This window comes from Maniola hyperantus, chromosome 3 (genome assembly GCF_902806685.2).
Source record: "Maniola hyperantus chromosome 3, iAphHyp1.2, whole genome shotgun sequence".
Lineage (NCBI taxonomy): Eukaryota > Metazoa > Arthropoda > Insecta > Lepidoptera > Nymphalidae > Maniola > Maniola hyperantus.
Window position 1 is genome coordinate 2,183,551 of NC_048538.1, and position 24,092 is coordinate 2,207,642.

The window sequence follows — 24,092 nt, forward strand, 5'->3', positions numbered from 1 at the left end:
GGAAATGTCACGTAATGTCTCGACAAACTGGAATTCAAGGAATCTGTGCGAAGTCGACTCTGTTGGCAATTTTTGCTTTTATTAATCCATACTAATATTATATATGCGAAAGTGTGTCCGTCTGTCTGCTAGCTTTTCACGGCCCAACAGTTTAACCCATTTCGATGAAATTCGGTACAGAGTTAGCTTACATCCCGGGGAAGGGCAAAGGCTACTATTTATCCCGGAATATTTGAATTGTAAGTAAATTGTTTGTAAATAATTGAAATTGAATATCCCGGGGTTTTTAAAAACCTAAATCCAAGCGGACGAAGTCTCTAGTTTTGGTATATTTTCATGCAAGTATACCGGCTTATTTCTACATGAAGACGAAGCATTTATTCAGAATATTGTAAGCGCTTCCACTAAACACTCCTACATAAGAAGAATACCTTACAGTTTAACAGTAATTTTTAATGGTACAGTAAATTATGAAACGCACTAATTCTGTACTCCTCAAATGAGTGAGGAAATGCAGTTATCGCCGGGACACGGGTTGTGTGCACTATAAGGCTAGTTCAGACATGATTAAAAAAACGTGCGGATGTAAACTACGATAAAATTTACCATGTTAGATTACAGTTGACATAATACACGTTATTTTTAGTCCGAAACGCGTGTTCATTGCAAAACCATTGAATAGAATAGAATAGAATAGAATAGAATAGAATGTTTTTTTATTCATGTAAACTTTTTAAAAGTGCTTATGAATAGTCAGGTTTAATTTACCACTGGTTCGGAATGCCGTTCCTACCGAGAAGAACCAGCAAGAAACTCGGCGGTTGCTCTTTTTAATTTTTCAATTTACAATGTTATTATACCGTACTATACAAGCCATTGCAGCCCCGTGCATTGCTGGAGCGAGTCAAATCCAAGCTTTTTTATCGTTTACATAGTCTGCGACTGTATAATATGCTTTTTTTAGGAGCATACTTTTAACACATTTTTTAAACTTGTGTAAAGGCAAGTCTAAAATTGCTTGTGGAATTTTATTATAAAATATTACACTCATTCCCACAAATGACTTTCGCACCTTCCAGAGTCGGAGCGCAGGAGTAGCTAGCTTATTTTTGTTTCTAGTTTGCCTATCATGGAGATCACTGATGATTGATGATTGAATGCCCTCTAGGAAGGTGCCTGCGTGTCATGGCAATAGTCACTATATTTTCCCCGCACAGACTGGGGGAAAATGTGTTCATCATTGCCTGGACATGGTCCTGCTTTTGCACGTTGAGGACTAAATCATCCCTAGTAGTAGAGTGCTAATCTATTTTCCGGCAGTCAAGATGCGGCAGCCGCAGGTGTTGACGATTGAACTTATGTAAATAGGATCCGCACGGTTGGTACGCCGCGTCTGAACTAGCCCGTTAGAGCTGTAATCAAGTTTTCTTCATGGAAATTGTAGTTAACGGCATTACGGCGAGTTAGCTACACCATCGGACTCCACGGGGGGCGAAGCCTGTTCGCGCATATTTAGACCGACGACGTCTTAACCTACACGATTTCAATGGAGCAGCAGTGTGAAAATACGCAAGGTTCCGTGTTCGAGTCCCAGTTGGGTTAGTAAAGTCGAAAAAATATAGAAGTAATTTTTAGAGTTCCATAGAGAAAAAAACCCTTATAGGAGCACTCTGTTGTGGGTCTGTCTGTCAAGATCCGTCAAGGGAATTAAAACCAATAGGGTACTTCCCGTTGATCTAGAATCATGAAAGATAAGTAGCAATGTCTTATAGCAGAAGCCAAGAGAAAAATCCAAAAAACTGACATATCTTTCTAGATATTAAAGACTATGTACATCTACCAATACACTATAAGTACACTTGCTGCCTAGTTAAAATTTATCGTTTGGTAGAAAATATACTTAATTTTCTCAGTATACAGGTAAAATGTTGACCAACTTTAAATTACCCTTTTAAATTATTACTCTCGGCATTCTTAATTGCAGAGTTTAAAAGCTTTAGTCATCAGGGCTTATTTTCAAAGCATCCAAAGGTCGCGGATTATTTCTTAAAGGGCACTCTCCTAGGAATTGCTCGCGAGATTGCACCTCGGGCGAAAAACGACAAATAAAACACATTTTTAACCCGCCCTTTATTACAACAAGCTTTTATTTACGTTACAATGTAACATATAGGCTTGTTAATAGCTATATAATAGGGCTTAAATCCATACTAATGTTATAAATGCGAAAGTGTGTCTGTCTGTCTGTCTGCTAGCTTTTCACGGCTCAACCGTTCAACCGATTTTGACGAAATTTGGTACAGAGGTAGCATGCAATCCGGGGAAGGACATGGGCTACTTTTTCCCGGAAATTTTAAGAGTTCCCACAGGATTTTTAGAAAACCTAAATCCACGCGTACGAAGTCGCGGGCATCAGCTAGTAAGCAATAAGTTGATATAATTTGCATTTAATTAGAACATTATGTCTGCAATTGTAGAGTCGAGAAGTTCCAATCAGCTTCTGACATAGTTAAATCCCGTGCGAAATTTTTAATTTTCCGGGATAAAAAGTATCCTATGTCACTCTACTGGTCTTTAACAATACCCATGCAGAAAATCACGTCGATCCGTTGCTCCGTTGTGACGTGATTGGAGGACAAACCAACAACCCAACAAACAAATACACTTTCGCATTTATCATAGGGGTAGTGATAGTACGCGACAGGTCGAGTTGGCAATCGGGGTACGAGACAGGGGGACGCCCCACACCCACACGTCAGCCGCGCGATTCCGCACTGGGTTAGCGCGGGGGCTGTGCGGGTGTGCAGGGCATCCTCACCTCGATTGCCATCTTGACCTGTCGCGAACTATACATAACTGCCCGAGGTGTGTAATGTTTTCAGAGTTCATATAATATTATGTACGGATATAATATATGTATGTGAGTTTCTTTATTCCACCATAACTTTTAAATGCCTGAACAGATTTGGATATATGGGGCAACGTTAGAATCCTTCTACTTCATCATCATGATCAACCCATCGCCGGCTCACTACAGAACACGGGTCTCCTCTCAGAGTGAGAAGGGTTTTGGCCATAGTCTACCACGCTGGACATGTGCGGATTGGTAGACTTCACACACCTTTGAGAACATTATGGAGAACTCTCAGGCATGCAGGTTTCCTCACGATGTTTTCCTTCACCGTTAAAGCAAGTGATATTAAATTACTTAAAACGCTCAAAGTTAGAGGTGCGTGCCCGGGATCGAACCCCCGACCTCCGATTAGAAGGCGGACGTCCTAACCACTAGGCTATCACAGCTTAATCCTTCTACTTACTAAATATTCAATTAGCCTTAATAGCTCAACGGTTAAAGAAGCGGACTGAAATTCGAATGGTCGCCGGTTCAAACCCCACCCGTTGCAATATTGTCGTACCTACTCCTAGCACAAGCTTCACGCTTAGTTGGAGGGGAAAGGGGAATATTAGCCATCATTGGCTAATATTCTTTTTAAAAATATATATGAAAAAAAATTAACATAGCGTTATTAAAAAGTGTGTTTTTCTTTAAAATAAAAATAACTTACTTTAGTTCGTTTTTTGGCAGTGCAGACGTGTTTCTTAATCTTTTTACTTACGACATTTGTAAATAAGCTGTATAAAGTCTATATTATGAATGAATTTTATTACAATATTATGGTTATGATTATAATGTTATTTTTATTACTTCATTATTGCTTATACTTCAATAGGTCTAGTATAAACTCTGTAGTTTATATCTTAATAATCAGTACCCTTATTATAAATGGGAAAGTCTGTTTGTTTGTTGGTTAATTGGTTTGTTGGTTTGTCCTTCAATCACGTCGCAACGGTGCAACGGATTGACGTGATTTTTTGCATGGGTATAGATAAACCCCTGGAGAGTGACATAGGCTACTTTTTATCCCGGAAAATCAAAGAGTTCCCACGGGATTTTTAAAAAACCTAATTCCACGCGGAGTATCAGCTAGTAACTCTATAGTTTATATCTTATCTCGTAGGCAAGATATAACTGAAGCTAGTGTTTTCACAAGTGCTAAAGCGCCAATTATCGCGCAACCTAGCGCGACCCTGGCCTGCACTTGGCCAAGTCGAGGTTAATCGCTTTTAACGGCTCATACACAACAACAACTTGTATGCCGCGTGTTTGGATATGAGGCAGAACGAAGGAATCTAACAGACGGTTAATTAGTATTAACTAGCGACCCACCCCGGCTTCGCACGGACACTATACCTACAATGGCGCCGATTTTGTTACATACATTAAATAAGAAGAGGATGCCAATACTCTAAAATTTAGGTGCGCTCAGAATCAGTACCATTGTTATCGCAAAACCTTAACTATTTAACGCAGTGCAAGCCACGGAAGCCAGATGGGTCGATTTTATGCAGCTCACGACATCGTCTGCGTGGACTACACAAATTTCAAATTTCTATTTAAAAAAAAAAAATTTCAAAAATCATTCATTAGCGAATGCCTACGTCATAATAGCTATCTGCAATCTGCATGCCAAATTTCAGCTCGATCCGTCCAGTAGCTGTGTGTTGATAGATCAGTCAGTCAGTCAGTCAGTCACCTTTTCCTTTTATATAATACTTAGATAAAGTAATTAACTTTATAAAGGTCAGATTATTTATTAACTCGTTTTTTCAGTAACCTACTTATGATGATTTTTTTTCGAAATTTAATAAAATTCGTAAATAAATATTTTAGTTACTTAGGCTGTGATAGATAACAATATCATCATAAACAAGGAAAATAGCAATTAGTTTATAACTTTAGGTATATTCTGTTCTTCATATCGATAAGTAAAACTAATTAGCCGATAACATGTCCGTCGTGGATCGTTTAAGTTATATTTACCGACACTTACGTTCGTCACCTCATCAATCATAACGATAACAATGTCCCTAACATTGATATCGATGCATATAAACCTAAATATGGTTCTCTTATCAGAGTAAAATTCAATATTATTGTCAAACACTTGTAGACAGCACTAAGTAAAAAATACAGATTTTTTTCTAAATACATTTAAAAAAAATACAGATAGGTACCTATATATTTTTTGGAATTTGTTTTGAATATTCTGGGATTGCATATAGTACCCGACCCAACTTAAAGAAAGCCAAAAACAAAAAAAAATATCAGCGTAGACAAAACTACTTTTTTTACCTATTGTAATTTGTAAAATGATCAAGCACAGCACACTATAATCTCTATAATTTATATAAAACACAAAAATGTTTCTAATCCTAAAACCTGTGTCCGTTATAGACTTTAAAACCATCCAAATTCCAACCGATGTGCCCCAAACCACTTTTATTAGAAAGACAATAATGAGAAGATGGTTTAAGAGTATTTTTTTATTATTTTTTTTCTAGCGTAGTGGCACACGCCGGGTACTCGCTAGCAAAGAGTCTAAACAAGAAACCATTTGCACCAAAACAAGCCAGACAAAAGAACTGAGACGATAAAACATAAATCATGCAAATCAAACAAGAACATAACAGTGAAAGCAACAACGCAATACAAAGATAACGGACGGAAAAAAGTGAAAATGAATTTCGCGTAAAACGCGTCAACGATACGACCAATTAAAATCCGTCGATCGAAACATGGAAGCGGTCGAGCTTCAAAAAGCGTATATCAAACTTTATTAATCACGCGCAGTTATATTGGAGACAGAGTGATATATTATGCTACTTTCCCTACGTCCCGAAAAGGTCTAATTTGACATCGGATCGCGAACATTTCGAAAACAAAAACAAACATTTCCTGGTAAACTAATGAAAAGTACTACTAATACATTGCCTAAAATCAAGAATCAATGTATTAAAAGACAAAGCTGAAGTCGGTAATGGAAATGATGCAGTCAGAAATTTCCCTGATGATGTCGTATGGGCCCCTAATGTATTGGTTACGAATGCCGATTATGCAATTGTTTCCGTTCGATGGTCCAGCCCATAATTTCCGTTGTAGCGGTCCGAAGCCATTCAACCGGACCATGAATGGGTGGAATTCCTTGCTGTATTGCGATTTAGGGACTAAATAGCTGGATATAATTGATGGTGACAGGTTTAGCATCCAATCGAATGAAGCTTTTAACGAACACAATCAAACTGGCTTTAATTAATAGAATATTTATGTTGATTATAAAAGGATAAATTGGAAAGATGTGAAAGAGACATCGGATGAGTCAAATAATGTTCAATTCATTAAACTAACTTCAATAAATATATTGATAATCTTGATCATTACTTTGAATTCAAACCAATTCTTTAAAATTAGTTAAAAAGACCTAGTAATTTAGTCAGTGTTGCTGACAGATGTATATTTTTAGTATAAGTAGGTATGCAGTGCGGTGGCGCAGGCGTCGTGGCCTCGGTTTAGGGATTCGAGGGTTCGATTCCAGGCCTCTAACTTATCGGAGTTATGTGCATTTTAAGAAATTAAATATCACATTGCTTTAACCGTGAAGTAAAACATCGAGACGAAACCTGCATGCCTGAGAAATGGCTTAGCTGCGAAAGTTAGAGGTGCGTACCCACGATCGTACCCCCGTCCTTACGGGTAACGGTTAATTTAACCACAAGGCTACTGGCTATCACCACTGAAATATTAACTTTACTTATTTATTATATTACTAACAAAGGAAATGAACATGCCAATTGCTAATTAATGTCTATGGTATTTTCCTTATTACATTATTTCAACTGTGAAGGTAGGTTAACCGTTACCCAGCGCGTTAATGTGAATAACACAAGTTTTAATGCTTACTGTGGCTTAACAATCTCTAAATTTAACTAAAATGAGACGTCTAAATCTATTGCTATCCTTTTCATGATGTTGCTTGCGGAAAAGGATAGCACTAGATTTAGACCTGTTAATTTAGTTTAGATTAGAGATTGTGCACACGAGAATCGGCCCCATTGACATTTGAATGCAATTTATAATATGATGCACAATTATGGGAAAGGTGTTACTAACATTTCCTAGACAGCTGTAATATGATTGCAATTGGATTTACTGTTTATTTGTTTTTACTACAACTTTATTGACATAGCAATAACGAATCCAAAAATGCGAAAGTATGCCTGTCTGTCAGATACCTTTTTGAGACAACCGTGGAACTAATCTTGACAAAACTTGGTATACCTACTTTGTGTTCCAATATTCAATCTATCTATAGTGTGGTGAATATTTATAGGTACAACTCTTGATAAATATCAAGGATGCTAATTAAATTACCGACAGACGACAGATAGGTGGATCAAATTTTGAAAGCAGGAGATTGACTCTGGCGATAGTGAATAGAGATAGCTGGTGTAGGGGACATAAATGCTGACGTCAGCTGGCATTCTGGCTGGCTTCTATAAAATACTAAATCAACGCAGCCTAATAAATAAAGGCAAAAAGCTTGTAAGCTTTTTGAAGTATAAAGTATCAGAAATAATTTTGAGACAATGGATGGTCTTCTTCATGAAATTGAAATAATATTGGTATATTCGTAGAAGAAATTCGTAGAAGTGGTGATAATATAAAGAATACCCGGCTGAGTTAGTTGTGGGCTCTTCTCAGACCTGGGCGCGTTTGGAACCCTCGTAGCTTTAGTTTTAAGTTTGCGTAATAATTATCACCACTATATCTTACAAATCCAACATCTGACTATCAAAAAGAGTAATTTATTACCTATTTTGAACAAATTATTTGACTTTTTATTTGCTTGTTAAGTATTTATTTGTAAATCGTGACCGAACCTGCCTTAATTGAAAGTTCGAAATATCAATTAAAACAAAATAATTACTAACGGAAGACGCCATTTTAGCTCGTCGATAAAGCACAGAGATAAGTTAGAGCAGCAATTATAATCCTCAAGCTTAAGCACTCGTAGCTCGCAAGCTGCGTGACGTCATAAATCTTACGTTCGCGTACAAAACAATTAGCCTTGCACCTCTAACAAATCCTGAGCACCCAACCAGAACCGAAGACCTCCGAACTGTCCCATTTACAATACCTCTTCCTTATAATACACATAGGAAATAGAGTTCACTTATACTGGTCAACTTCAAGTACATTAAGGATTAGTTACAGAATAAGTAGCGAATAGCTTCGTTCGTTGATATTTATGTATTGTTCGAGTCAACTGTTGGGAAAACTTACCAAGTAGGAACTATAAGCATAGAATTTGCGTATCAGTAGTACTTCGAACTAGATTTAAAAAACCGGCCAAGTGCGAGTCAGGCCCGCGCAATGAGGGTTCCGTACTACAGTCGTATTTTTTCGACATTTTGCACGATAATTCAAAAACTATGATGCATAAAAATAAATAAAAATCTGTTTTAGAATGTACAGGTGAAGACCTTTCATATGATACCCCACTTGATAAAGTGACTCACTTCGAAAGTTGAAAATACTAATTATTAGTTCATGACCACAATTTAATTTTTTTTTGTGTGATCTAACCCTAAATTCACGGTTTTCAGATTTTTCCCCAAATTTCAGCTATAAGATCTACCTACCTGCCAAATTTCATGATTCTAGGTCAACGGGAAGTACCGTGTAGGTTTTTTGACAGACAGACGGACAGACAGACAGACAACGAAGTGATCCTATAAGGGTTCCTTTTTCCTCTTGAGGTACGGAACCCTAAAAGAACAAATTGCTGGTAAGTAAGAGCAGCGTTGGAAGACCTCATAGCCAGCGTTGGACAGACGACAAGTGACGACAACAAACGAGTTGCAGGCAGCCGCTGGATTCAGGCGACGAATGACCAATGGGCATGCGTGGAAGGAAGAGTTAAGAGACCTATTTCCCGCAGTGGACTTCTAGATTTTGCTAAGTAAATAAAGCCAAGAATGACTTGAATTCTGATCTCAGAAGAATTACTTGTAATAATCTTAATAAGCATAATTTTTATACATTGTTTTTATGTAGATACCTAATGCATTGATATCGTCGAGTAGGAACCAAAATTCTCTTTGGGTCATAAACCTGTTGGGACATTCATAAAAGAGCATTTTTAGTACATGTCACTAAGATTATTTTTAATTGTAATTTATTGTCCACCGTGAATGTGACTAAAACTCCTCGGCTGCATAAGAGTACCCATAGAATAATAATAATTTAAGGAGGCCTTGCTTTACTCCGTACAAACGTATTACGCCTATCATTCTATTCTTTGTAGTTCTAGATCTATAACTAAGCCATATATCGATTTATCTCTCCATTATCTATGCCCTAAAATAATCTATACCTACTAATACATGCGAAAGTGTGTCTGTCTGTCTGTCTGTCTGCTAGCATTTTACGGCCCATCCGTTCAACTGATTTTGACAAAATTTGGTACAGAGATAGCTTGCATCCCGGGGAAGGACATAGGCTACTTTTTATCCCAGAAAATCAAAGAGTTCCCGTGGCATTTTTTAAAACCGAAATCCACGCGGACGAAATCGCGGGGCATCATCTAGTTAATAATATAGTAAAATTGTATTTATTTCAAAAGTTATGGACCTTGAAAAATCTCTATTTTAGGACAAATTTTTAGGCAACTTCGTGCGTAAATAAACTATACAAATAACTAGAAAATTGGAAAATTAACAACTTTTTCACACTTTTAATTCATAATCATTTCAAATGTCTTTAGTTTGTGCAAAAAAAAGTTTCTTTTGCCAAAAAAAGGTGTTAAGTATTCCAAACGTCGATTTGCAATTTTTACTTTCCGTTTTTGACTAAAAAATGTTCTCTCTTGTATCTCAAGCCAAAATCATTTACCCGGCCTCTCTCAGTTAGAGGGACAGCGTGACCCGCACAGATAACGTTGTGTGAAAACATCACTATTTTAGGCTCCACCCGCCATCGAGTTATCGCTTCGATGAAGCGGGCTCTTAAGGCGTGAACAGATTTTACTACCCGGTTATGACATTTTTATCTGTACTCAAAGTTACTACTGATACAGATAGAGCTGTTTTACGGCGCACTAACACCAGGCCGGGTCTAACACCGTTAAATACAGGCGCTCTGAACAGTTATAGGGTCGCCTACGCGGTGTCGCGATTATCCCCCGAGTTATGGACCCCACGCACGCACAGGCTCCAAAAGACAAAGGTCAGTGAGTTATCTGTAATTGCCGTACCATTAGTCGTTTCTAAACGAAAACTATTTGGTAATTTGGGGGAATACAGGAAGACAATAATAAATCATATATAATAAAATCATATAATAAATGTTTGTGTGAAACTATGTATATGTAAAACAAAATGCACGATGTGTTGTGGCCCTTGTGGGTCTCCTCGCAGAATGGTTCTGGCCATTGTCCACCACGCTAGACGACTGCGGATTGTCAGACTTCACATTCCCTTCTTCATGATTGTATACCTATTCTTATTTTATCACCGTTTCTTGAAAGTTTAAAGACAAGACAAAAAGTTACGATTTTAAGATTTAGGTACTTAATCCATACTTGCGAAAGAGTGCCTGTCTGTCTGTCTGCTAGTTTTTTTCGGGCCCAGCAGTTTAACCGATTTTGATGAAATTCGGTACAGAGTTAGCTTACATCCCGGCGAAGGACTTGGGCTTTTTATCAAGGAAAATCAAAGAGTTCCTACGGGATTTGTTAAACCTAAATCCATGCGGACTTAGTCGAGACGTGTAGTTCGCGACAGGTCGAGATGGCAATCGCGGTGAGGACGCCCCGCTCACCTACACAGCCTCCGCGCTAACCCGGTGCGGGATAGCGTGGGTGACGTGCGGGTGTACGGGCGTCCTCCCCGCCTCATACCCCGACTTGCCATCTCGACTTGCGCGTACTATACCTATAGTCATACTCATTTATTAAATAATTAAATAATTTATTTCAAATACCTTGAGTTTACAGTAGCTGTAGGAGGTTGGAGCCTTCTTTTAGGAGTAGGCGAACTACTCCTGTGTCAGAAGACACCGCTCTTCCTTAACAATATTTTCATCAGCGATATCAAGCAAACGTGTGTGAGTTAGTAAGTGTATGGATAGATATATGTATGTGTGTATTTGTGTGTGTGTGTGCGCGTGTGTGTGTGTGTGAGCGTGTGTGTGTGTGTGTGTGTGCGCGCGTCGTCTATGCTTATATTATGTGAGTATTAAACAAAATAGTCAAATAAACCTAGTAAGTACTACAATAGTTGTTATATTACGTAACAAAAGCGATTTCACTTCATCATAGTTTAGTGATAACAGATACTTTTTCAAAATTTCTTTGCAAGCATTGAATTTTAGTGGATATGTTTTAAGCTTCCTGTTAATCACGTTATATAGATAACTTGATTGTATGGAATATTGATTCCGAGCAAAAGCAGTTCTGGTTTGAGATGTTTTTGCTACAATAAATCTATTTCTTTTATTGGAATTTATGTCTATTTACCTATGAGACCGATAAAACTGCACACTGAATAGTAAATAAGTTATTGTTATTACATTGCAGTTTGATAGCCGTCTCATTAATAATAACTGCGACAGTTATTATTACAACTGTTAACGCAGTCTCAGCAAAGTATGAAGATAAACATGAAATTAACGAGAATAACCAGCAATTTACGACACATGATTTCCTAATCTCGGCTGAATTATAGCGTCATCAACTGAATACGGCCATAAACAAGTTAAGCGTGTCACCCATCTAATGACCTTAATTTATTTTATTGAGCTGGTCCGCACTTGACCCTGCACTTGCAGTCTTCACAGAATTACGATTGCGAGGGTTAAGTTATAAAATATCTGCTGTATGAGATAAATAATCTGTATATATAAAATTCAAAGTCCTGACTGACTGACTGACATATATATCAACGCACAGCCTAAACCGCTGGTCTTAGAGACATGAAATTTTGAGGGTGTGTTCTTTGTAAAGAGTGGGTATCCACTAAGAAAGGATTTTTCGAAATTCCACCCCTAAATGGGTTAAATGGGGGATGGAAGTTTGTATGAAAGTCCGTCATTTGTCAAGTTATTTGCATGATAATTGGTATTTGGGTTTTCGATCACAAATGAAAAAATACGTGTTTCAGGATTTTTGGAAAATTCACCCATAAGGGTGGTAAAATAGGGGATGAAAGTTTGTATGGGAAAGTTTTAATTATTGATATTATAATTAACTTGAAATTTGGAAAGTAGGTTTTTTCTTGAGAAAATAGCCTATGGCCTTCCCCGGGATGCAAGCTATCTCGGTACCAAATTTCATCAAAATCGGTTGAAAGAATGGGCTGTGAAAAGCTAGCAGACAGACAGACAAACGCACATTCACACTTATAATATTAGTATGGATGAGTATTATACCTACCTATTGCACACGAAGTCACCTTACTTATTCTTTTACGTAAAGTGAACCCACCAAGAACCCACAGAAAAATGCTAAATGGAAAACGGAACTCGGTCTCCAAAATAAATACTGTGAGTTGTTATATTTACAAACTGTGGTCCAAAAGTCGCGCCTCCATACTCACCAGCTCATCTCAAAGTTAATGAATGCATTGAAAGCCACTCTGTCGTCTTCCCATCTAGAAAATTAACAGATGAGATGCAATTTGAAGTATGAACGAACGAGCTTTAGCCGAACCGCCAAATAACATTAAACGCTACCAGTGTTAGATGTAACAGAGTGAAAAGCGTGATGCGACAGCAGGGAACATCAAACAGATAAAGCTTGAAATACACAAAACGCGTGCTAGCGTGGCGCGATTTCAGCGGTGCCAAAATTACCAAAGGAATGAATGAAGGCCGGCAACGCATTGGTAGTTCCTCTGGTGTTGCAAATGTTCATTAGCAACGGTAATTACTTAACATCAGGTGACCCGCCTAATCGCTTGCTCATTATGTTTGTTAAAAAAAAAGGGATTTGAAACCCCGCTCCTTATGTTGTCGTCGTACGTTACAATGTGAGTGCTTCTGCCTTTTTACCTGCATATAATACGAAAGTGTGTTTGTTTGTTGGTTTGTCCTTTAATCATGTCGCAACGGAGCAACAGATCACCGTGATTTTGTGCATAAGGAAATTAGAAGTCAAGTTATTTCATTGCTAAATACTAAACTTTATCGTACTTGTATATAGCTAAATAATGTAACGTTTAGTAATCTGCTAAGTTTCTTGCCGGCTCTTCTCATTTCTCTGCTTGCTGAACTGGTTTTAATTTATCTGATATGACTATTACTTAAAATAAAGATAAGTAGGTATTTGAATATGGTATGACATCACTAATCGTACATGCGAACAGACGAGTTCTGTATGATGTCCAGCCGTTCCGCCGCGCGTTTCATTTGAACCAAGGTTTAAGAAAGCCGCAAAACAGACAATCGAGTCAATCTGACCGCAGCCCGGTTTGGAGTCGCTCCGAGTCGATCCCCCGGGCACCGCTATTCGATACAAAAAGCATCGATATCACCGCCGCGTAATAGTAATGCAAACAAAGCCGCAGGTAGGAAGTGAACCATTGGCGTTTAGTGTGAGTGACAAGATGCAGCGTTTTAAAAAACCGGTCATAGGCGAGTCGGACTCCGGGACGACGATGTCAAGCATCTGCTACCTTATGGGAAGCTAAAATGTAAATTGTAAAGCCCTTCCACGTCATTTTGTAACTCAGAATTTCATTGATTGTTTAAGAATGTATCTAATTTTGTTGTACACAATCTTTAAACTAAAACGACAGGTTTAAATCTATTGCTATTCCTTTAGGAATACTCCCTAAGGAAAAAGGTAGACAGTAGATTTAAATGTGTCAATTTAGTTTAGAGATTTGTGTACAGCATAATTAGCCGCAACTTGTTTTTATACATTGTTTAAATTTATGTACCCTACCTAATATAGCAAATGCAAGAACTCTAGATAACTAGCTATTTCTCGTAGCTTTTCCTCACAGCCACTCGCTCTTATCTCTTGACTTGATCTCGTTTCAAGATAGACAATCACTCCGTCACAGATGCTGATTCCGGAGCTGAGGATAATTTCGCGAAGCACTCGGTAAAGGCCAGCGCACACCAGGGATTGCAGGGTAGGGGATTTTACCACCGGCATACACACACTGATGATGTCAGCGGCCTATTTGATGCCGAGGCATGCCGGCTGCTACCAAGATATCCCGCGTAACGCCGAGGATCAGCGCACACCAGGTACTGCAGCCTAAAAGATTTTGCCACCGACCGGTACACATTGATGGCAGCTTATTACGAGTAGATGCCGTGGCATGCCGACAGCTACCGAGATATCTCGTGGAATGCTGAGAGCCAGCGTGCACCAGGGACTGCAGGGCAAGAGATTTTGCCACCGGTCAGCACATACTGCGGTTATCAGCTGTCTATTAGATGCCGTGGCATGCCGGCAGCTACAGAGTCATCCCGCGGAATGCCGAGGGGGCGCACACCAGGGACGGCAAAGCAGGGAATTTTGCCAATCGGCATCCGCTGCCAACTATGCAACGCAGTTGAAAAGTTGCCGTGACATCCCTCAGCATGCTGTTGCATCCCTAAGCATGCCATAGCAACGTGCCGCTATCTCCCGTCGCGTCCCCGGTGTGCGCTAGGCGTAAATGTCAGACCACCGCTTGCCTTCACTTTACTTACGTATTTGTACATAGGCTGCGTACTTCAGTCCCTTCTTACTCTTATCTACTGCTTGACAGGTGATAAGATAACGAAAATCGACACCGTTTTCTAGGACAGGTATCCGTCCTTTACAAGCCCCTTTAATACAATGTAGCTAATATTGGTTCTTATTAGACAAATGGCGAATCATACTATATATCTAGTGATATTTTAATACTCATTAAAACAGCGTCCGTCGCTTAGATATAAGGCCCGCAAATTGCTAATGCGCGTGGCCGCCATTTTAGTGACGTCAGCACTAGACTGAAGTTTCGAGCTGATGGTAATTGGTATATTTTTATTTCAGCTGACGTCAAAATGCCGTCATTTCGATGTTAGTGAACATGGTTCCAGCACAATAGCAATTTGCGGGACTTATAACAATAAAAAAATTCAAAAAGATTTTTTAAGTTTCTTTAGGAGAGTTTCTTTAGCTTGGGAGAGTGCGTTTATGAACTCCTAAATATTCGATCCATATTCGTATGTATTTGTAAAAACACGGTTTGATGTAGCCGTTATGAAAAAAGTAGGCACGTACGCTTGTGCACTTTGATTCGAACTTTGATGGATCCGATAAATAAATACTTAAATGAAATAAATAAATGAAATTAACTCTTAACTGATTAAATTGTCGTAACCATGAACATAGTAGGAAAATCAATTTGGATAAAGTGAGATATCATTAAAACGTCGAAAGACGTCCGCGTGAAGTAGGTACGAGTACATATAAACCGCACATGAAATGGGCCGACTATCGCGTACCGACGCGTAGTGACGTGTAGTGACGTGCGGTAACGCGCTCCACATACGTTACAAGACGGGGCAGACGTGCTTGCAGGGCTGGCACAACCTAAATCACTACCCATATTATAAATGCGAAAGTGTGTTCGTTTGTTGGTTTGTAGGTTTGTTGGTTTGCCCTTAAATCACGTCGCAACGGAGCAACGAATCGACGTGAGTTTTTGCATGGCTATAGTTTTAAGACCTGGAGAGTGGCATAGCCTACTTATTATCCCGCAAAAGTTTTCACGGGATTTTTTGAAAATCTGAATTCACGAGTACGAAGTCGCGGGCATCGGTTAGTAATTAATTTGAATTATTTAGGAAATATTACACCATACATTTTGTCAACTAGTAGATTTCATTCATTATTTTTCTTGTAAAGGCTTAACTGTCCCAAATCTGTCTTATCTGAGTCACGAAGACGTTATACATGCGTTACGAGTACGAATCTCTTGTTCCATACGACCAACCAACGATACATCCAACCAACTATAATTATTCTAGTTTCAGAGGAAACTTAATGATAAAATATTTAACTGGGAGTGTGGAAAAATGGGTCAAATGAATGAGTTTCTTTAGTTTTTTAAGCTTCAGCTTTAGTTTAAGTTGAAGTAATTATTAGCGCCACTACTTACGTCACATATTTACAACTAGCTGATGCCCGCGACTTCGTACGCGTGGATTTAGGTTTTTTGAAATCCCGTAGGAACTCTTTAATTTTCCGGGACAAAAAGTAGCCTATGTCCTTTCCCGTTATATAAGCTAACTCTGTACCAAATTTCATCATAATTGGTTAAACGGTTGGGCCGTGAAAAGCTAGCAGACAGACAGACAGACAGACACACTTTCGCATTTATAATATTAGTATGGACTATTGACATTTGAAAAGTGTACCTATATTTTGCAAAAAATAAAGATTTTAATTTGGAAATTTCAATTTGAGGGTATACGGATTTAACTGACACGATATAACGTGTTTTATGTAGAACAGTATTATTTTTTATGGTTCTTAATTGGTAATTAATAGTGAAGTGACAGCCCTGTGTGTATGGATGCAAATCACTAGCGACGTCGGCGCTCTTATTAGCAAAGAGCGGCCGCGAGACGCGGGCACGCCGTGTTGGCGTCCTAATAGATTATACCCACGAATACGGAACAGCTCCAATTACAGGCTGAGTGCGCTGTGGAGCAAGGTGTACACACATACTAGTAAAGATTGCATAGAGACAGAAAGTAAGTCAACTCAATAAATAAACAGTTAAGTGATTTTTGGCAGCCCTGTGTGTAGGGATGCAAATCACTAGCGACGTCGTCGGCGCTCTTATTAGTACGAAGCGATTGACCTAATAACTAAAGTAAAAAAAAAAACCTTTTATTTGGGACCATAGCGCATAGTACAAAACACAACAACACCAGACAAACGTACATAAACAAAACAAATAAAAAAACAAAGCATGAAGACAAAAAAAAAGATTACAAATACTTAACTAATAGGTACGTAGGCTTTCCATGCATTTCAACCGAGAAAACCACCGTACTTAGCTCCGATAGATAGTGTACGACGTAGGTACACCATCTATCATACGTGTATAGAGGCGGCGATTTTCCCAGCCGAATTGCATGGAATTACAGTAAAATTAATCTAAAATAGAATAAAATAAATGTCTGACATAAACCCGAATGCGTGTCTGTGGCGCAAAACTGTCCCAAAAAAAGGGAATTGCCTCAGCGTAATGCTGTAGTAGTGTATAAAAAGTAAAAAGTGAAGACCAAAGAACTGATTAAATCCACGCTAACTGGCTAACTGCGCTGGCTGAGCCAGGTGTACCTACCTGCAACGACTAGGTATATACATGTAACGACAGAACAGAGCGGGGTGATTCGCTAACTCAGTTCAAAACCGAATGATAGCCTCCGCCGAGCGCATTTGATATTGGTTGGTCCTACATCACTGCTTCACTGCGTGATATCAAAATAATTATTATTCATAGAAAACATTCAATGGATTAAAAATAATCTTCTATATATATATATTATATATCTATATATATATATATATATATAAAAGGAAAAGGTGACTGACTGACTGATCTATCAACGCACAGCTCAAACTACTGGACGGATCGGGCTGAAATTTGGCATGCAGATAGCTATTATGACGTAGGCATCCGCTAAGAAAGGATTTTTGAAAATTTAACTCCTAAGGGGGTGAAATAGGGTTTTGAAATTTTGTAGTCCACGCGGACGAAGTCGCGAGCATAAGCTAGTGTCAAATAAGCTCGGTGGTTATAATTCAGCGTCCAACTGAAGGAATGATATTTATTACCTATTTTGAATAAATCATTTGACTTTGACTTTGACAACTCTAACACCGGAATTCATAGTCAAGACAGAAGTCCCTATCTTGACCATGATTTCTAGTGTAAGTAAGCAAATCACCCCGTAGAAGAATTGCATATATAGTAGCACTAGCTTATTCCCACGACTTTATCCTACACTACACAAATTTCAAAACTCCCTTTTTACCCCCGTAGGCTTGTATTTTCAAAATTTCTTTCTTAGTGCATGTCTACATTATAATAGTTATCTGCATGCCAAGTTTCAGTACGATCTGTCCAGTAGTTTGAGCTGTGCGTTGATAGATCAGTCAGTCAGTCAGTCAGCTTTTCGTTTTATATACTTAGATAAATAAATGTGACAGCCCTATGTGCAAGGATGCAAATCACTAGCGACGTCGGCTTATTAGCAAAGCGCGTCCTATTAGGTTATACCTACGAATACTGTTCCATATTCGGACCAATTACAGGTTGTCTGCGCTGTCGAGCAAGGTGTACATGTGACCTGAAAACGATTAGATGTATAGAGACGGTAGGATTGCATCCACATTAATATCCATAATCCTTTTTAGGGTTCCGTACCTCAAAAACAAAAACGGAACCCTTATAGGATCACTTTGATGTCTGTCTGTCTGTCTGTCTGTCTGTCTGTCAAGAAACCTACAGGGTACTTCCTGTTGACCTAGAATTATGAAATTTGGCAGGTAGGTAGATCTTATAGCTGACATTTGGGGGAAAATCTGAAAACCGTGAATTTAGGGTTAGATCACAAAAAAAATTAAATTGTGGTCATGAACTAATAATTAGTATTTTCAACTTTCGAAGTGAGTGACTATATCAAGTGGGGTATCATATGAAAGGTCAGATTTTTATTTATTTTTATGCATCATAGTTTTTGAATTATCGTGCAAAATGTCGAAAAAATACGACTGTAGTACGGAACCCTCATTGCGCGAGCCTGACTCGCACTTGGCCGGTTTTTTTTAATTTATAGACTAGCACTTGGCTGTAATCAGACCTGGTGGCAAGTGATGATCCAGCTCAATCTTAGACTGCCCTAGAGCGCGCTTGCGTAGAAGATACCTATTCACTCTCGACTTAAAGGTACCCATATTATAATTGGAGGGAAAAACTGATGCTGGAAGGGTGTTCCAAATTATAGCGGTTCGAAGTAGAAATGAGGAGGCAAATCTCTTCGTACGTATCCGTGGAATTTCGACTACGTACGGGTGCAGACCTTGGCGATGCCTTGTGGTACGATGGTTGAAGGGGGAAGGAGGAATTTATATACATACAAGGAAAAGCTGACTAACTGGCGATCTCCTTCTAAAGGTCGATGTACATAACTTTCTGCCGCGTAGTAGCTAATTTAACTAGGGTAAGCAGTGCTTTGATGCATCTATGTCTTTCACGCCACGGCAGCATAATACTCGTATATTAACCGCAATAATAAAACTCATTGATAAACCTCGTAAATTAAAAAGGAATAGATTGTGGTGTCTCTTAACACATTTTTTTCTAACTAATAAAATATAATATAAAACCAGTCCGTGCGGTTCATGTTCTAATAATGAAACGATAATAATAAATTCTGACAATATAATCTACCATATTTATAACATTTTATCGCTAATTAACGAACGTCTCATATTCGATTACATAAATCACTTTCACTTTTTAACACTAATGGGTAACGAAAATAATTCAAAGTATTTTTTTATAAACTATAATTCTAATTATATAAAAGGAAAAGGTGACTGATTGATCTATCAACGCTTTCTGGGTGATTCTGACCTTTCTTAACACATCCATAGTCAGTTGAATCGTTGCTTAGCAAAATACAGGTACAGCACATTGATTACAGTTTTGGCTAAATGCACACAAACAAACCCTGCTATGTCTTTCAGACGATGATAAAACATGACTAGTGACTACATAAAACTTTTTTTGTCAGCTAATGATTTGTTTTGTACTTTGTTAAATGAATTTGTGTTCAGATAGTAACAAAGACAAAGCAGCTTTAATAATCGTTAAAAAAAAAACATAAACAAAGCAACACGCGAAGCCTTGTATCGCATACATCACCGGCCCACTGAACCGCACACAATGTTCATATAATTAACAGAATCGATTAAAAAGTTGAATCGTTAATCGCTTCCAATTCTCGAGTTGGCGAATCAAGATCTTATCTTTGCTGGATATACGATCGTTTGTTTAGATAACAGAATAAAAATATTGAGAAGTTTGTACGTCCGTAGGGCGTACTCCTCGACCTGAAGTGTTCTCAGAATTTAGGTTACCTACTCTATAAAACCCGATCTCTGGACCATATAGTTTGGAGAGTTCTGCTTGAAAGAATCTTCCACCTAGACAAAAAATTGTTAAATTTCTTCAGTGGCAAGTTAGCCCTTAACCACCAGTATAACAACCAGTTATCGTCGACGAAGTCAATTGTCTGCGGCGTATATTGGATGACTTCGAAGTGCCTCCAACAATCCCAGAAACTTACAAAAATTGTTGGTCACAGGCAAAGTTGAAGGGGAATGTATGTTACTCAATCAGTCGAAAGGCGATCTGTGGAGCACACCTTTGATGGTTCTGCCTGAAAAAAATCCTCTTCTGGGTAAAAAATTGTTTATCTTCTTTGATGACAAGTTAGCCCTTAACCACCCTTACCTGCTCTAAATAACCAGTTACCATACCAGCCGTCGACGACGTTCATGTCTGCGGTATACATTGGACCATTTCGAAATGCTTCCAGCAATCCCGGAAACTTACAAAAACTTGTTGGTTACAGGCAAAGTTGAAGGAGAATTTATGTAACTCAATGTAATAACCATTGATAGTTCTGCTCGACAAAATTTCCCAACTGGGTAAAAAATTGTTCGATGACAAGTAAGCCCCTATCCACTCTCACCTGCTCTAAATAACCAGTTACCATACCAGCCGTCGACGACGTTCATGTCTGCGGTATACATTGGACTATTTCAAAGTGCCTGCAGTAATCCTGGACACTTACAAAAATTGTTGGTCACGGGCAAAGTTGAGGGGAATTTAGGTAACGCTCTCGAAACGCGATCTCTCGATACTCTTTATGGTTCTGCTCGAAATTATCCTCCAACGAGCAAGCAAAGATGTTTTTCTTCTACTTTGACCAGTTAGCTTTTAGTTGGCTATGACTTAAGCCACTGGGTCTAGAAACTAAAGATTTAGCAAAGTTTTCTCTATAACGTAGTTCTACGAAATAATTTTTCGGAAATTCAACGCCAGCGAAGCGGGTTCGGTTAGTTTCACATAAAAAGGTACATATTTCGTGCTAATGATATGCACCATAGACAAATGCACATCCGCATGTCCCGCTCGGCTCGGACGGCGAGCAGGATGCATGCATGCAGCGGAAATGTCGCCGAGCACAATACCCCATTGTGGCCAGTAATTACCGCGCAGCATTGTCATGTGACCCACTTTCGATTCCATCTGGAGCTCGTCCTATGTGAGCGACATACTCTTAAGATATTGTTGTCTTAGGGCATGGCTATACCTTCATCTCACTTTAGTACAAGTCAAAGTAGTCAAAGCGGTGATAACCCAGTCAATAGTTAAGACGTCAGCGTCCTTGTTCAAGCCCGGGCACGAACCTCTAACATTTCGGAGCTGTGTGTCTTTTGAGCAATTAAATATCACTTGCTTTAACGGTGAAGGGAAATATCGTCAGGAAACCTGCATGCCTGAGTTCTCCACAATGTTCTCAAAGGCGCGTGAAGTCTGCCAATCTGCACTTGGCCAGCGTGATGGAAACTTGATTTACTCCTCGAGCAATACCTCGTTAAATAGGTATTTTAAATCATTGACAAGTTTTTTAAGACAGATGTGACGTGGTGAGTTCTGCACACCGAGGTTCTGCAGAAAGAAATAAAACCTCCAGGTCAGCACGAGACATTTATTAATAAAAAAAAACCGGCCAAGTGCGAGTCAGGCTCGCGCAATGAGGCTTCCGTACTACAGTCGTATTTTTTCGACATTTTGCACGATAATTCAAAAACTATGATGCATAAAAAAATAAAAAACTGTTTTAGAATGTACAGGTGAAGACCTTTCATATAATACCCCACTTGATATAGTCACTCAATTCGAAAGTTGAAAATACTAATTATTGGTTCATGACCACAATTTAATTTTTTTGTGTGTGATCTAACCCTAAATTCACGGTTTTCAGATTTTTCCCCAAATGTCAGCTATAAGATCTACCTACCTGCCAAATTTCATGATTCTAGGTCAACGGGAAGTACCCTGTAGGTTTCTTGACAGACAGACGGACAGACAGACAGACAGACAGACAACAAAGTGATCCTATAAGGGTTCCGTTTTTCCTTTTGAGGTACGGAACCCTAAAAACTACCGTTTTTAGAAGTAATGATCGCCAAAGTTAGCGAATAGCATGGCACTACCTTATGCGTGCTCTGAGTTCTGACTTCTGACACGCATTTTGCCGTCATACAAATAACACCAAGCCAAAAGGACTAATAGTACTGTTATACTGCCATTATGTAGAAGCGATAAATCAATCGAAAGGATTCCTCAGACCTCGAAACTACGACGTTTATGACGCGGGTAAAGTTCTTGCCTTTAGGATTATTGTCACAGCTTAGGACAGTCTTTAGAATGATTAATACGATAATACGATGAATATAATAAGATAAATATCTCCAAGTTTCTCTCGTTGTGTTCCGCTTTCTATACCATGTTAAAGTTAGCTTGATGAATGTCCAGGGAACGACGAAGCGACATCACGCTACCTAATACCTTCAAATAAATAATCTGATAATACTTTTAAATTGTATTAGATTTTATCACGACTTGCCTAATTAATGACGATATAAATCGCGCGTGTAGAGCCGGCTTTATGACGACACTCGATCATTGTGTCCCATTACAATACAATAAGCAATCAAGCTTCGAATAAATAAACGTTTTTGTTCCTGCTCTGTGTTAAGGAGAGTTTAATATGCACTAGCTGATGCCCGCGACTTCGTACGCGTGGATTTAGGTTTTAAAATTCCTGTGGGAACTCTTAAATTTTCCGGGATAAACAGTAGCCTATGTCCTTCCCCGGGTTACAAGCTACCTGTGTACCAAATTTCGTCAAAAATCGGTTGAACGGTTGAGCCGTGAAAAGCTAGCAGACAGACAGACAGACAGACACACTTTCGCATTTATAATATTAGTATGGATTGAAATATTTTTGTGCCCACTTTTTTTTTTAAACTAGCTCATGCCTGCAACTTCATTCGCGTTGTTTTAGGTTATTTAAAAATCGAGACCGATCTATTTGATTTTCCAGTAGAAAAAGTTTCAATCATATCTTTTATGGTGCAAGGAATTCATCTGTTTGCCAAAATTTGGGGCTTTAGACAGACAGAAATACTTTCGCATTTTATCAATTATTATACTTACCTTAAAAGTAGATTGCTTATTTTCCATATTTAAACTCAAGCCTCAAATCGTCACGTCAAGCCTCATAAATAAAAATTTCAAACAAAGACAAAGTCTAGTTGGACTTAATTTAGTAACGATTATAAATCTTTTGATGATTTGGGAAGACTTTTGCCGTGTAATAAGATCGATAAAGGGCATGGACGAGATCAATACAAGAAACTTCTACTACGTCTACGTAAGAAACTACAAACGTACGTCGATTTTGAGAATTTATCTTTCACGGTGTGAATTTTCCAAAAATCAGTACCCTTATATCAGTACCCTTATTATAAATGCGAAAGTGTGTCTGTTTGTTGGTTTATTGGTTTGTTGGTTTGTTTTTCAATCACGGCGCAAAGGTGTAACGGATTGACGTGATATCTTGCATGGGTCTATACCCATGCAAGATATCACGTCAATCCGTTCAATGAAGACCTGGAGAGTGACATAGGCTATCTTGGAAAATAAAAGAGTTCCCAGGGGATTTTTAAAAACCTAATTCCACCCGGACGAAGTCGCGGGCATCAGCTAGTAGGTAAATACGTGACAAACAAGCCAGATAATTTAGCTACGTGAAATATTCTTGCAATTTATTTTACTAAAAGTCAAACGTGTGTGTTACTTAATAACAAAAGGTTAGTTTTATACTTATTCACAGTAATGTTAAGTACCTTACTTACCTACATAAACTTCAAGTAAACCGTTACAAGTGCAATAAAAAAGGTTTTACAGCCGATTTAAGTAAACGAAGCTTTAAGCTTATTGTTGTAGATAACTTATCACTCTTATCAGGCACGCGTGTTCTTAAAAGCTTTGTGTTAGTAGTGTTTGTTTAAGTTTATATGCTTTGAGATTTATTTTGCTCTTTAACA

General features: G+C 38.5%; 1 protein-coding gene across 4 annotated transcripts in view; it reads right to left on the reverse strand.

The window, feature by feature from the left end:
- osp (myosin phosphatase Rho interacting protein outspread) overlaps positions 1-24,092 on the reverse strand; it is a 398,510-nt gene that overhangs the window by 60,696 nt on the left and 313,722 nt on the right. The window lies entirely within an intron of this gene.